This window comes from Leucoraja erinacea, chromosome 9, assembly GCF_028641065.1.
Source record: "Leucoraja erinacea ecotype New England chromosome 9, Leri_hhj_1, whole genome shotgun sequence".
In the NCBI taxonomy this organism is placed as follows: Eukaryota; Metazoa; Chordata; class Chondrichthyes; order Rajiformes; family Rajidae; genus Leucoraja; species Leucoraja erinaceus.
The window spans coordinates 60810475-60824883 of NC_073385.1; positions in this window are offsets into that span (position 1 = coordinate 60810475).

The following is a 14409-nucleotide window of genomic DNA, read 5'->3' on the forward strand; positions in this document are numbered from 1 at the left end:
GCACTATATTGATTTTAGATAAAACGCTACCACTAACGGCTGTGATTTTTGGCCATCTTACTCAGTTCCCCGTCCGCTCATCAGATGCAGAGGATTCTTCCCATCACTGAAAAACAAACGTGTTATTAGTGTTTAAGAAATGTTGAGAATCTCTCACCTGTCAATCACGCCATGAAGGCCACAACTTTTCCGGTGGGAGGGGGAGGGATTATAAAACCCGGAAGTGTGAGTGTGGCTCAGTCTCTGCATGATGGGGGAGGGAGAGGTCACGACTCTGTCTGAGCTGTGAATCAACTGAACACACTGAATGTCTACTGAACTGTGAGTGTGGTGTTTTGTGTGGTTTTATGGTGGTTTCACCCTGCTTGAAATAGTATGAATGCATTTGAATGTGGTGGCCTTGCACAAAATGGTATGAAACTGCATTTGAATGTGGTGTTGTTGCACCCTGCATGAAATGGTATGAGACTGAACCTGAATTTGGTGGCCTTGCACCCTGCTTGCAGTGGTATAAAACTGCACTTGAATTTGGTGGCCTTGCACCCTGCTCGAAGAGGTAAGAAACTGCACTTGAATTTGGTGCCTTGCACCCTGCTTGAAATGGTAGGAAAATGGATTTGAATTTGGTGGCCTAGCACTCTGCTTGAAATGGAATTTCAAGGAATAGCGGTGAGTGAGCTGCCAGCACATCAGGCTTGAGGGACTGAGCAGCCACCCCAATAATCCATTTGGCCCACAATGTCCATACAAGCCCTCTGAAGACCAGTAGTCCCTGCAGCCAACAACACCCATGCCAGCGCTCCAGAAAGCTCCCCCCTCCCCACTGGCCACCCCACCAATATTGGAATTGGTGGATAGGTGGAATATTGCGTCGGGGGACCAGCCCTCCCGTGTGAACATGGGACCCAACGGGTCCCACTTCGTCTAGTATATTGTATGAGTGAACATTTGCGAGACCAGTCTGATGAATGGGGTTGGATTTGCTGGTTCCAGTGGGTCTGCGGGTATCTTCTGTCATGTGGGATTGGGACGTTTCCACATGCCTTCTCTTCCCTCAAAGCCACAATCAGGGGCTGGGTTGAGCAGAGCTGGGAGCACTAAGTAGACTCACTCACTCCCTCACACACTGAATCTGTGAGACCGGCTGGTGGTTGCTCTTCTCATTCCTGCTCACTCTTCCATCACAGATGTTTCTGTGATCCTCTCCCATTCACTGCTTTTCTGTGATCCTCTCCCATTCACTGCTTTTGTTCATTACCAACTTAGGAACAGTTCAGGTTAAGGGGCTGTCCCACTGCAGCGCCCTAATTGGCGAGTTTAGAAGAGTTTGCCCTCAACTCATACTCGCAGCATGGTCGACATAAGGTCCTAGGAGGTCTTTGTAACTCTCCTTCATGCTCGAGAGTAGTCCCCGCATACTCGAGGCCTCAGCTAGGTCGCGGCATATTTTTAAACATGCTGAAAAATGCCCGCGAGTAAAAAAAGGTCGCCATGGAAAAAAATCAATATTTTTTTTTACTCGTAGTTTAGTCAAAGTAGGTCAGCATGTTATATGTAGGTAATCAAGGGTAGTCGAAGGTAGTCATAGATAGTCTTCAACATAGACGAGGGAGGTTGAAGGAGATCGAAGGAGGTCGTCTTCACTCTCCACTATTCGGTGTCCAATTTTCCCGAAGCTAGTCGAAGCTAGTCTTCAACATAGTCGAAGGTCGAAGGAGGTCTTCTACATAGTCAAAGGAGGTCTTCAACATGACACTTTTTCAAACTCTTCTAAACTCGCCAATTAGGTCGCCGCAGTGGGACAGCCCCTTTATGAACTGCTTTCAGGAATGGAACCCTGTGAAACAGCGAGTGATGGGTGCCTGGTACACGCTGCTGGGGATGGTGGTGGAGGCAAATATGATAGTGACATTTAAGAGACTTTTAGATAGGCCCATGCTTTATGAAGGAATTGGAGGGACATACTGTAGATCATGTGCAGGTAGAGGAGATTAGTTTAAATTGGCTTCATGTTTGGCACAAACGTTGTGGCTTGTTCCTGTGCTGTACTGATCTATGTTCTATTTCTGTACCACCTTGAGGTAGACACAAAATGTTGGAGTAACTCAGCGTCTCTGGAGGGAAGAATGGGTGACTTATTGGGTCGAGACCCTTCTTCAAATGGACCCCACCCTTAAGGAGACCATTTTGTCCCCGTGAGTCTATCCTGGCTCAAAGATCAGTCCTATTTCTCACAGGTTCTCCCTGTAACCTATTCTCCCCATATTCCCATCAACTAAGTGCATACCCCACACCTTAGATTCCACCTCTCACCTTCACACTAATTTAAAGAGGCAAATTAACCTGCATGTCTGTGGGATGTGGAAGGAAACAGGAGCACCTAGGGGAAACCCACTCGGGTTTAGGGAGAATGTACAAACTCCACACAGACAGCACCAGAAGCCAGAATTGAAAGTGGCTCTATCAGCCATGCCACAGTGCCACCTTCATTCCTGGGGTTAGTTTCTACCAACTGTTTGAGATGTGTAAGTTTGCAGATGACAGTTTTTCTGTTGCTATGTGTCAATTATTATTTTTAACTTTTTTAAGCATTTTCTTTCATTGCCTCAGTAGACCAATGGAACTTTAGTTTGGCGGTGGTCGGGATGGTTGAGTGATGTCAACAATTTTAGTAGGGCTGGATTAGTAGCCACAGTAGTATAATCTCTAGCAATGGACACTGGAGGAGGTGATTCTGAGGGGCAGTGTGGGGAAACTGGATTAGCAACAGTGGAGATACAGTCAGTAACACTGGGCAGAGGTTTACTGAGGGGCAGTGTGAGGAAACTGGATTAACGCCAGTAGAGATACAGTCAGTAACACTGGGCAGAGGTTTACTGAGGGGCAGTGTGGGGAAACTGGATTAACGCCAGTGGAGATACCTTCAGTAATACTGGGCACTGGGGGAGGTGTGCTACTGCTGGACAGTGAGGTAGCTGGATTAATATCGGGGGGAGGGGATTCATTAGTAATACAGGCTGGGGGCGAGGAGATACTAAAGGGCCTGTCCCACGAGCATGCGACTGCATGCGGCAAGCGCGACCAAACCAGAAGCGGGGGCCGCGCGGAGGTCGAGTGAGTGACATGAAGTTCGAGCGAAGTCCGAGGCGGCTGCGGGCCCGGCAGGCCATTGCCGCGTGGAATTTTTGAACACGGTCAGTTTTTCAGAGCCCCGCTCGATGTCGGGACCAGCTCCGCACAACTCCATATGGTTCCGGCGTTCGAAGTGGGACCGGCCCCGCGAGCCGTACGGCTCAAGCAACCATGTTAGGTCGCGCTTGCCGCATGGTCGCATGCTCGTGGGACAGGCCCTTTAGGTCGCGCTTGCTGCATGGAGTCGCATGCTCGTGGGACAGGCCCTTAAGGCACAGATTGAGGGAGCTGGATCAATGTCAGTGGTGATACAATCAGTGACACCAGGTGGTGAGGAAAGCAGTTACTGAGCAACCATGTGAGAAAGCTGATTAGCGTCAGTGAAGATTCAGTTAGTAATACAGGGTGCTGGGGAGTGACAATTTGAAGGAACTGGATTACACAAGTGAAGTGAAGGTACAATCGGTAATGCAAGATGCTGGGGGGAGAGGGGTTATGGAGTAACAGTGAGCGAGCTGGATTAACACCAGTGAAGATACAGTCAGTGACACGGCGATATGGATGAGGCTACAATGCCAGTAACTATGTTTTTGTCAATAACTATTCAGCATTGATTCAAGTGAAGTGGTGATGATGATGCATTTGCAATATAATAAATAAATAAATAAATAAACGCAGAAGCACATTGAATCAACTAAATAGGTCATGATAATTAGAAGTAGCCAGCACTGATTTCAAATAATGTGCTTTTCAAATCAATTCTTTAAGTTGTTTAACAAAATGACAAATGGTGGAGATGCAATGAAAATGACGAAGTGCCAGTCAGTTAATATGATGTGGTGTGGAAAGAGGAGGGTGGGGAGTGGTGGTGGGAGAAACAGGCAGCTGACAAGGAGCAGGACAGGAGCTGAAGGTTTTTCCCCAGTGGTTGGGATTGGGTTGGATTGCATCTGTTCACAGATTGTTTTAAACATCTGGACACTGGGTTAGAGGAAGTTGTCAAAATTCTCAGACAATGATTGGTGTAATAAATGTGTCAGAAATAAAATATACCTATTGTTACATTCTTATTGAATATGGATCTTCTTAAGTCTCATATTCTTCAGCATTTTTTAATTGAAACGTTTACTAATTATGTGAAAGGCAAACTGCAGGAGGAACTCAGCAAGGAAGACAGCGTCTGAGGAGGGAAATGAACAGGCGACATTTCGGCTTGGGACTCTTCTTTAGACCGAATTCCTCCAGCAATTTGTTTTCAGACACGATTTCAGCATCTGCAGTCTCTTGCTGCTCCTTATTAATTATTAAGTGAGCTTCCATTTCCAAATCTTGCTTCCAAAAGTGCCTGGTTGCTGCCGATGTGGTTGCTAAGCATCCTAATGCCAGGATTCAGGCCCCAGCAGGAGAATGACCCTTGACCCAGATATTCTGAGCACTGCCACGCAATCATTGAACCCAACACCGTGTGCCAGGAAAACCTGGCAAGACGAGCTCAAGTGCTGAACCAGAGTTGCACATCTTCAAGTGACGTTTCGGAGGCTTGAACAAACACGGCCATTCACTGAGGATTTTCAAATCCTTCATAAAAAGAAACGGGGATGGACAGGCCTACTGGGCCTTGCAAGAGGCTTGGTAGTAAACTGCATGTACTAATTGAGGACAGAACCCCGATTCAGAGTGTGTGAAAATGTGGATATTGACCCTGTGTTGATTGTTAAAGGCCTGTGTTGTTATTCCCTCCTGGGGAAGCCCCCTCATACCAACATTCTGAGCCTGTAGTACAAAACTCCAGGGAAGGTGAGAGGCAGTTTCCTTTTTAAAGGATTTTGGATGAAGTGAAATAGAATCCTCAATCTTCAATCCAATTGTTTAATAGTGCCTAACTGATTGGATTTCACTTACTAGTAACACGGCACGGAATTAACTTCTAAGGTACAAAACAAACTGAATTCTAACTCACCAAGTTAAACAATTTATCTGAGTCACAAGCACAGATCGTCACAGTTTTCAAAGTGGTTACACACAATCAAGTTAGATTTGACTCACTGTCTGAACATGCCTCCCCAATGCACCCATTTGGCCGCACCGACCATTTTTGGACTTGCAGGGCCAAGTGAGCTTACTCCCCTCCTGCGTCACCAGCAGACCAGAGTGGAGTCCGGTAATATGTGGTTAAGCCAACTTAGTAGCAAGTTGGCATCTGGTAATACACCACTGAGGTTGCATATCCTGACAGCCCTTGACAGGAGGCAAGGTTGGAGACTAAGCCTTTGCTCCCACAAAGCCTTGCAACCATTCTGATATTCAGAGATGTTGAGAAGATTAAATTATTTTTTAAATGAATTAAAGTGAAACCATTGTTTTAAAAAATATGATTTAAAATATTAATTAAATTACCTACCTTATGATTTCCTATCTAATCTCAGGGCTGTGAATACTTCTTCCAGACACAAGCACACGAGATATACACAGGAGTAAGAGTAGATAGCTGATTTAATGTTGGCCTCAACTCGACTCCACTTTCCAGCCAGTTCTCCACAACATTTGTCTTCCCTAAAGACCCAAAATACTGTCCATCATAGCCATTAATATATTCAACATCTCGCCTCCGTAGCTCTTAGGGGTAGAGACATCCAAAGTATAACGACCCTGTAAGAGAAGGAATTCCTCCTCTTCTCTATTTTAAAGGGGCAACTAGAGAGTCTCCATGAGCAAGATCCCTCAAAATGTCATATACATTTCGATGTCACTCTTCGTTACACTAAACAATGAGAACAGAAAGTGCAGTGTGGCTAAACCTCAATAGCTCATTCAGGAACTTCAGCTAACTTCATTCAACCCTTCAATTTATTGCCTTTGAACTCACGCCAGCCCATTTAGGACTGATGCACCTGTCTATGAACTACTAGGTTTTAACAAGGCTCAATGTAAACTTGAGAAACCACACCTTATCTTCCACATGGGCAAGGTCCAACCTGCTGGTTTCAATATTGAATTCAACAATTTCAGATACTTCACTTGCTCTGTTTCTGTACAGGACTGACTAGTTTGGGCATAGGTTATCCATCTGCAGCATAAACTCAGCTATTCTCTCTCAACGGATACTGCCTGATCTGCAGGACATTTCCTACTGCTTTTATCTACCTTTCACAGTTTATGCATGTCATTTTATGCACCTTATCTATCTCTAACAGCCCTCATCAGTCTATCAACTGGATAGTTTCGACAGTCTATCAATACAGCAACATTGGTCTCACCCTATTGGAGTCAGAGTCATACAGCTTAGAATACAGCTTCGGCACAACTCATCCAAGCTGACCAACATGCCCCATCTTAGCTGGTCCCATTTGCCCAAATTTGATTGATTTCCCATCCATGCATCTGTCCAATTTTCTTTTAAATGTTGCAATTATATACCTGCCTTATCTATTGGGCTTTTATCCAATCTATTTCTTTCCTACCTTCTGCAACTTAAAACTACCTTGCTTTCTCTTTCTTTGTTTTGACAAAGTGTCTTTGACCCAAGGCATCAATTCTATCCCCCCCCCCCCCTCCCCCCCCCCCCCCCCCCCCCCCCCCACCCCCCTGTGCCTCCTGAAGTCGACAATGAGCTCTTTTGTTTTCCCCAGAGCCAGATTGTTTTCCTGAGCACCAGGTTGTCAAACTTCAGGACTTCCTCTCTGTAGGCTGCCTCGTCTCCCTTTGAAATAAGTGCTGCCGAACCTGCTGACGGTTTCCAACATTTTTTGGTTTCATTTCAGATTTTCAGCATCTGCAGTTTTGGGGGTTTCTCTCCAAGGCTGCAGCTGTGTTCAGAAATATCAGTCAATTTTTTCATTCCTCGGTGAGAATCTGATGTAAAATGATCATGGCAAGGAAAAATACACATGCTTCCAGTTGTAGCAGAGAGCATTGAAACATCCCTGACGTACAGACACACAGTTCAATTGCAATCCCTGAAGTTAAGATCAAAGAACACAGTTTCAGTTCTGGCAGTATCTATCTTCTATACTATTACTAAAACTCTCATCTTGACCACTTCCAGTCTGCGTTGTATTTAAATTTGCACAAAAATGATCCCCCATAGCACTACGATTTTTTACCACCATACTCACCATTCTCCTCTGCTGGAAGTCAAATATGTTTTGTTCCGATCGGTGAAATAGTACAAAAGTTATGAAGGTTTAAAAATCGTAAAAACGGCCCCTTCCGGAACCCGCTGTCAATAACGTGGCGAGGATAATAAAAAGCTGAAGGAGCGGAGTATGTTGAGCAGCTCACGGAGACAGCAGCTCATGGATAGTGAGCAGCCTGCGGACTGCTTCTGCGGCAACCAGCATGACCAGCTGAGTTGAACCGGAAGCCTCTGAGTGAAGCCGGAGTGGGACCGGGAGCAATGCGTGAGGCTGAAAGCTGAAGGTGCGGGGTAAACAGAGTGCGAGCTGCGTCTACTGCGACCAGCCCCCCTCCCCACTCCCCCCACCCCCCCCCCCTTTCCCCCACCCCCCTTTTCATCCACCCCCCTTTTCCCCCACCCCCTTTTTTCATCCACCCCCCCCCCTTTCCCCTACCCCCCTTCACCCCAACCTTTTCCCCACACCCCCCTCACCACCCCCCTTCACCACACACGCTCCCTTCCGCACACACCCCCCTTCTTCTCCACACTCCCCCCCCCCCCACTTCCCCACACCTCCCCCTTCCCCACACTCCTCCCCCTTCCCCACACCTCCCCATTCCCCACACCCCCCCATTCCCACACCCCCCCTCCCCCACATCCTCACTCCCCACACTCACCCTCACTCCACGGGTCCCGCTTAGTCTAGTACTACACTAAAAGTACTCCAGTAATGCACACAGCCAATAACAGTCTGGGAACTGTTACACGCAGCATGTAACTGTTCTAGAGTTATATCACACATCAGTTTAACAGAAATAGAGTTATATATCACATCGAAAGACAGTTAGCAGCATGGTAATTGTAAAAGCCAAAATAGAAATCTGCTTACATCTGAAATATAAATAGAGAATGCTAGAAATACTCAACAGATCAGGCAGCATCTGTGGAGAGTGTTTTTAGGTTAATAAGCTTTTATCAGAATAGGAGAAATGTCAAAAATTAAACATGTTTTAAGCTTCAAAGAAGGGTGGGGGATGGAGAGGACAAAGGGAATGTTTGTGGCATAGTGAAGACCAAGGTAGACAGACTCATACTTGTGATGGTGTTAACTGAGAGAGCGTGGTGAAGATTTGTTGATCACAAGTGATCTGTCTGGAGAAAGTGTAAATAAAAGAAGATGATGAAGATGAAGGACAGAGAAAGAAAAAACTCATTGCTGGAACTGACAGCAATGCGGGGCAGCACGGTGGCGCAGCGGTAGAGTTGCTGCCTTACAGCGCCAGAGACCCGGGTTCAATACTCACCACAGGTGCTGTCTTTACAGAGTTTGTACATTTTCCCCGTGACCGCGTGGGTTTTCCCCGGATGCATCGGTTTCCTCCAACATTCCAAAGATGTACAGGTTTGTACGTTACTTGGCTTTGGTAAGATTGTAAATTGTCCCTGGTGTGTAGGATAGTGTTAATGTATGGGGAACGCTGGTTGGCATGGACTCTGGGCTGATGGGCCTGTTTCCATGCTGTATCTCTAAACTAAACTAAACTAAATCAGCCATAAAATGCTGCAAATATTGGAAACTGGAAATAAAAAGGTGAATGCTAGAAATACTCAGCATATTAGGCATTTTTTGTGGAGTGAGAAATGGAACCAATGTTAAGGTTTGTGCCCTTTCTTCAGGATTGGCCAAGGCTGGTAATCTGAAATTGCTGAAATGAACAATGAGTCCTGAAGTCTGTAATGTGCTTAGTTGGTAGATGAGATGGTGCTTTTCACTGGACTTCATTAACAAGTGCGACAACTGAGATATCAGAGTGAAAGTGGGATGGAGAATGAAAGACACAATGTGCCAGAGTAACCAGCGGGCCAAGCAGCATCTCTGGAGAACACGGATAGGTGACGTTTTGGGTTGGGACTTGGAGAATTAAAGTAATAGGTAATTGGAAGCCGACCTTTCCCGATTGAACAGAGGTATTCTGCAATGCTAACAGCTCATTGTGTTTTTGGTTTGTTGTAATATTAAACTGTTAGAATTGTTAGTTTACCAGGACAGAATGTTTGAGTCTCCAGATGGTGGGAAGGCAAGAGGTAAAAGGTATGGTGTTCTCCTAGAATTTCATGGCAAGGTGCCGTGACAAGGAAGGAGTGAGCCAGTGAAGATGGAAGAATGAATAATGAAGGGAACAGTCCATTCAGAATACTGAAACAAGGGAACGAAAAACGTGACTGATGCGGCAGGGCCTGACAGGAATTACTGAGGATGATCCGTTGAAATTGAAGGCTGTTGGGGTAGAAGGTGAGCACAAGGGGATTAGTCCTTAGTCTGAGTAGGAGGAGAGGGTATGTGACCAGAGATGTGGGAAGTGGAACAGACATGGGGAAGATACCAACAATGTGGAAAGGACACCGTCATTAAGAAAAGAGGAAGGTATCCTTATAGTACTATCATGGCAGGTATCTTCATCAGAGCAGACATGAAGGAGACAGAGAAACTAAGCACAGGTAGCTGAGGAAGTCGGTGAACTTGTAACGGATATTGTTTGCTAACCCACCCCCTTAGATAAGAGAGAAGAGGATGGTAATGGAAGATAAGGAGAAAGACCATGTGAAGTACAGAACATGATAGAAATTGACAGCAAATGTATTGATTGACTTTTATCAGAGCAGGAAGCAGCACCAATACAGTTGTAAACAGTACACAAAAGAGATGAGAGGAGGTATTTGAATAGGTGTGGATGAAAACTTTCCAATGTGTCCCACAAAGAGACAGGTGTAGCATGGACCTACAGTGGCTTGCAAAAGTATTCAAACCTCTTGAACTTTTCCACATTTTGTCACGTTACAAACACAAACGTAAATGTATTTTTTGGGGATTTTAGGTGATAGACCAACACAAAGTGGTGCATAATTGTGAAGTGGAAGGAAAATGATAAATGGTTTTCAAATTTTTTTACAAATAAAAAACTGAAAAGTGTGGCGTGCAAAAGTATTCAGCCCCCTTTACTCTGATACCCCTAAATAAAATCCAGTGCAACCAATTGCCTTCAGAAGTCACCTAATTAGTAAATAGAGACCACTTGTGTGTAAAATAATCTCAGTATAAATACAGCTGTTCTGTGAAGGCCTCAAAGGTTTGTTAGAGAACATTAGTGAACAAACAGCATCATGAAGCCCAAGGAACACACCAGACAGGTCAGGGATAAAGTTGTGGAGAAGTTTAAAGCAGAGTTAGGTTATAAAAAATATCCCAAGCTTTGAACATCTCACGGAGCACTGTTCAATCCATCATCCGAAAATGGAAAGAGTATGGAACAACTGCAAACCTACCAAGACATGGCCTTCCACCTAAACTGACAGGCCGGGCAAGGAGAGCATGATCAGAGAAGCAGCCAAGAGGCCCATGGTAACTCTGGAGGAGCTGCAGAGATCCACAGCTCAGGTGGGAGAATCTGTCCACAGGACAATTATTAGTCGTGCACTCCACAAATCGGGCCTTTATGGAAGAGTGGCAAGAAGAAAGCCATTGTTGAAAAAAAGCCATAAGAAGTCCCGTTTGCAGTTTGCCACAAGCCATGTGGGGGACACAGCAAACATGTGGAGGAAGGTGCTCTGGTCAGATGAGACCAAAATTGAAGTTTTTGGCCTAAATGCAAAACGCTATGTGTGGCGGAAAACTAACACTGCACATCACCCTGAACACACCATCCCCACTGTGAAACATGGTGATGGCAGCATCATGCTGTGGGGATGCTTTTCTTCAGCAGGGACAGGGGAGCTGGTCAGAGTTGATGGGAAGATGGATGGAGCCAAATACAGGGCAATCTTGGAAGAAAACCTGTTAGAGTCTGCAAAAGACTTGAGACTGGGGCGGAGGTTCACCTTCCAGCAGGACAACGACCCTAAACATACAGCCAGAGCTACAATGGAATGGTTTAGATCAAAGCATATTCATGTGTTAGAATGGCCCAGTCAAAATCCAGACCTAAATCCAATTGAGAATCTCTGGCAAGACTTGAAAATTGCTGTTCACAGATGCTCTCCATCCAATCTGACTGAGCTCGAGCTATTTTGCAAAGAAGAATGGGCAAACTTTTCAGTCTCTAGATGTGCAAAGCTGATAGAGACATACCCCAAAAGACTTGCAGCTGTAATTGCAGCGAAAGGTGGTTCTACAAAGTATTGTAGTATTCAGAGGGGCTGAATACTTTTGCACGCCACACTTTTCAGTTTTTTATTTGTAAAAAAATTTGAAAATCATGTATCATTTTCCTTCCACTTCACAATTATGTGCCACTTTGTGTTGGTCTATCACATAAAATCCCAATAACATACATTTATGTTTGTGGTTGTAACGTGACAAAAGTTCAAGGGGTATGAAAACTTTTGCAAGCCACTGTATGTGGTACCACCTCTGATATGCAAAACGTTGGTCAACCTAAGAATGAGTTCAGCCAGATAAATGAAAATAGTGGTAGAGGTGGGTTGGATGTGCCTTTATTCAACAAAAAAATGAAGAGCTCTGAGACCATCCTGGTATGAGACAGAGTTTAGGAAGGCTATGATCCCCTGGTTTTCTCCTTTTCTACCCAGCTAAATAAAAATATAAAACAGACAGGTTTCTCCAAGATAATATAATATCCAAAAGTACACATTGAATCTGTTTTGATTATGATTTTTAATACCTTGCTGTAATGTCTCTACCAATACATTCTAGTTCAGGTTTAGGTTTATTATTGCCACGTGTACCGAAGTAGACTGGAAAGCTTTGTTTTGCATACTATCCTTTCAGATCAGATAATACTTTACATACCGATAAATACAATAATGTTGAACTCAAATACAAATGAACTCAAAGAGCGAAGGGGAAGATATAGGGTTCAGAAAATAGTTCTCAGCATTGTAGTACACCAGTTCCAAGGATTAAGTCTAATATCTGCAATGGGGTAGAGCGAATTGGACAGTACTCGGGCTTACGTATGCTTCTGTACCCGAGTGTTCAGAACCCTGGTAACGGAGGAGAAGAAGCTATTCCTGACTTTGGTGCAGATCAAAATCAAATCTCTAGTATCTCTCTCACACATCCTTGGATATAAGTAGCAGGCCAAGAGGATTTTTAGCCTCAATAATTTATCTGGCTTTGTGTCTGCAAAATTTTACAAATTGCTTTGTCCTCTTTCACTCTAATTTGGTTCACTCTAATTTCCAGAATATTTTTATGATTTCAACCATGAAGACATACAAATTATATAATATTGCTTTTATTGTCTCATTCCCCATTAGAATTTATTTTATTTCCTTCTTTACTCATAATTAGCAATACGGAAATACTGTAATGTATTATCAGAGATAATTGGGAAGGGCAAGTGACTGAAGTGCCCATGGGCGAGCCTTTTGGGACCAACAACCATTGTTTTTATGAGGATGTTGTTGCAAGGACTTGAGGACCTGAGCTATAGGGAGTGGTTGGGGAAGCTAGGACTTTATTCTATGGTGTGCAGGAGGATGAAGGGTGATGTTTAGAGAGATATTATAGAGATGTTTAAGATCCTGAAGGGAATAGATAGGTAAACGCACAGTCTTTTACCCAGAGTATGGGGAATTAAGAACCAGGGGACACAGGTTTAAGGTGAGAGGGGAAAGATTTTATATGAACCTGAGGGGCAATTTTCTCACACAGGTATATGGAGTGAACTGTCAGAGAAGGTCATTGAAGCAGGTACTAGAGCAACATTTAAAAGACATTTTGACAGGGATATGGAAAGGAAAGGTTTAGAGCGATTTCGGCCAAATGTGGGCATCTACTAGTGTAGATGGAGCATCTTGGTCGGCATGGGCAAGCTGGGCGGGCCGAAGGGCCTGCATTGTACGACATTGTAACAAAGCAATCTCAACAGTACCTTTTTTAAGATTCAAGATGGCGGCGCTGCCTTAGCAGCTGCGGCTCGCCTGCAGTCCGTTTGTTTTTTATTTTTTTGTTTGTTCTTTTGTCCCGTTTTAGTTAATTTTTGTTTTTATTTTTATTTTATTATGTTGTGTATGGGTGGGGGGGGGTGAGAAACGTGATCTTGGTCTCTCCCTTCGGGGGGATGCGACTTCTCTTGTCGTATCCCCCGTGTCCGTCTCCGTCTGCGCCGAGGCCTAATGGCGGAGCTGGTGGCCTAGGAGCTGGGGCAGCGTTCCAGCGGCAACATCGGAGCTGAGGCGTTCAGGTGGCAGCGGCAGCGGCGACCCGACATCGGAGCTGTGGTGTTCCGGCGGCAGCAGCGACAGCGTCATAGTTCCATGGCCTTTACATTTTCTGATGAATATTCTGCCCAATGCAGGTAGAACTGCTATAGCACATGCCTCCATAAAGCAAAATAAAGTCAAAGAATTGGTTGTAACGTGATTTTGATCAGGAAGTAGAGAACCACTTAAGTGTTACTTTGGAAATTGACAGACAAAAAAAAGCTGTCTTGGAATAAGCCAGTCTCGGAAAAGAAACTGTTTCCTTATAACCTCCCAGGAATAATCAGCCACCATTATCTGGTAACAGTACTGCTACATTCACCGCGCGGGTAACTATTGAAAATGACAAGCAACATGCTGTTGACACTTGTGCAATGATATTCTTTTAAACAATGTAACATTCAATCTTATGCATTTTTACCTTGCAGTAACAAAATTAAACTTATAGCTATTAAAAAGGCTTTTATTTTTGAAAACACTGCAGGAAAAATAACTTTGTTATTGCGAGTCTGAAATTTCCTAAGGTCTCAAACCCCTTTTCCACATTGCCAGAACAATTTTCATGACATGATTTTCTATAACGCCAGGTTTCTTCGGAACACAACCATAATGTTATAGTAGAACTAACCTGCACTAAACTACAAACAGAGGTTCACTATCCACTCCTGTTAATTTTTCATATCTTGTAAGTTAGCACTACTGAGATTCATCTTGATTTCCAATGCTGATGAATTCTCTCTGCCATTCTTATTCTATTTTATATAAAATAATACAATTTGGTTCAGGATTACTTTTTTTTTTTGCTTCTCATTCCAGGTGACATGAAAAAAACATCATCACCTCGTGGAATTTGCAATCAGACTTGTGTTGTTGAATCAGAATAAGCGGAACTTAGCATTGCGGTCAACATTTCTGCAGAACCTTTAGACACAGAC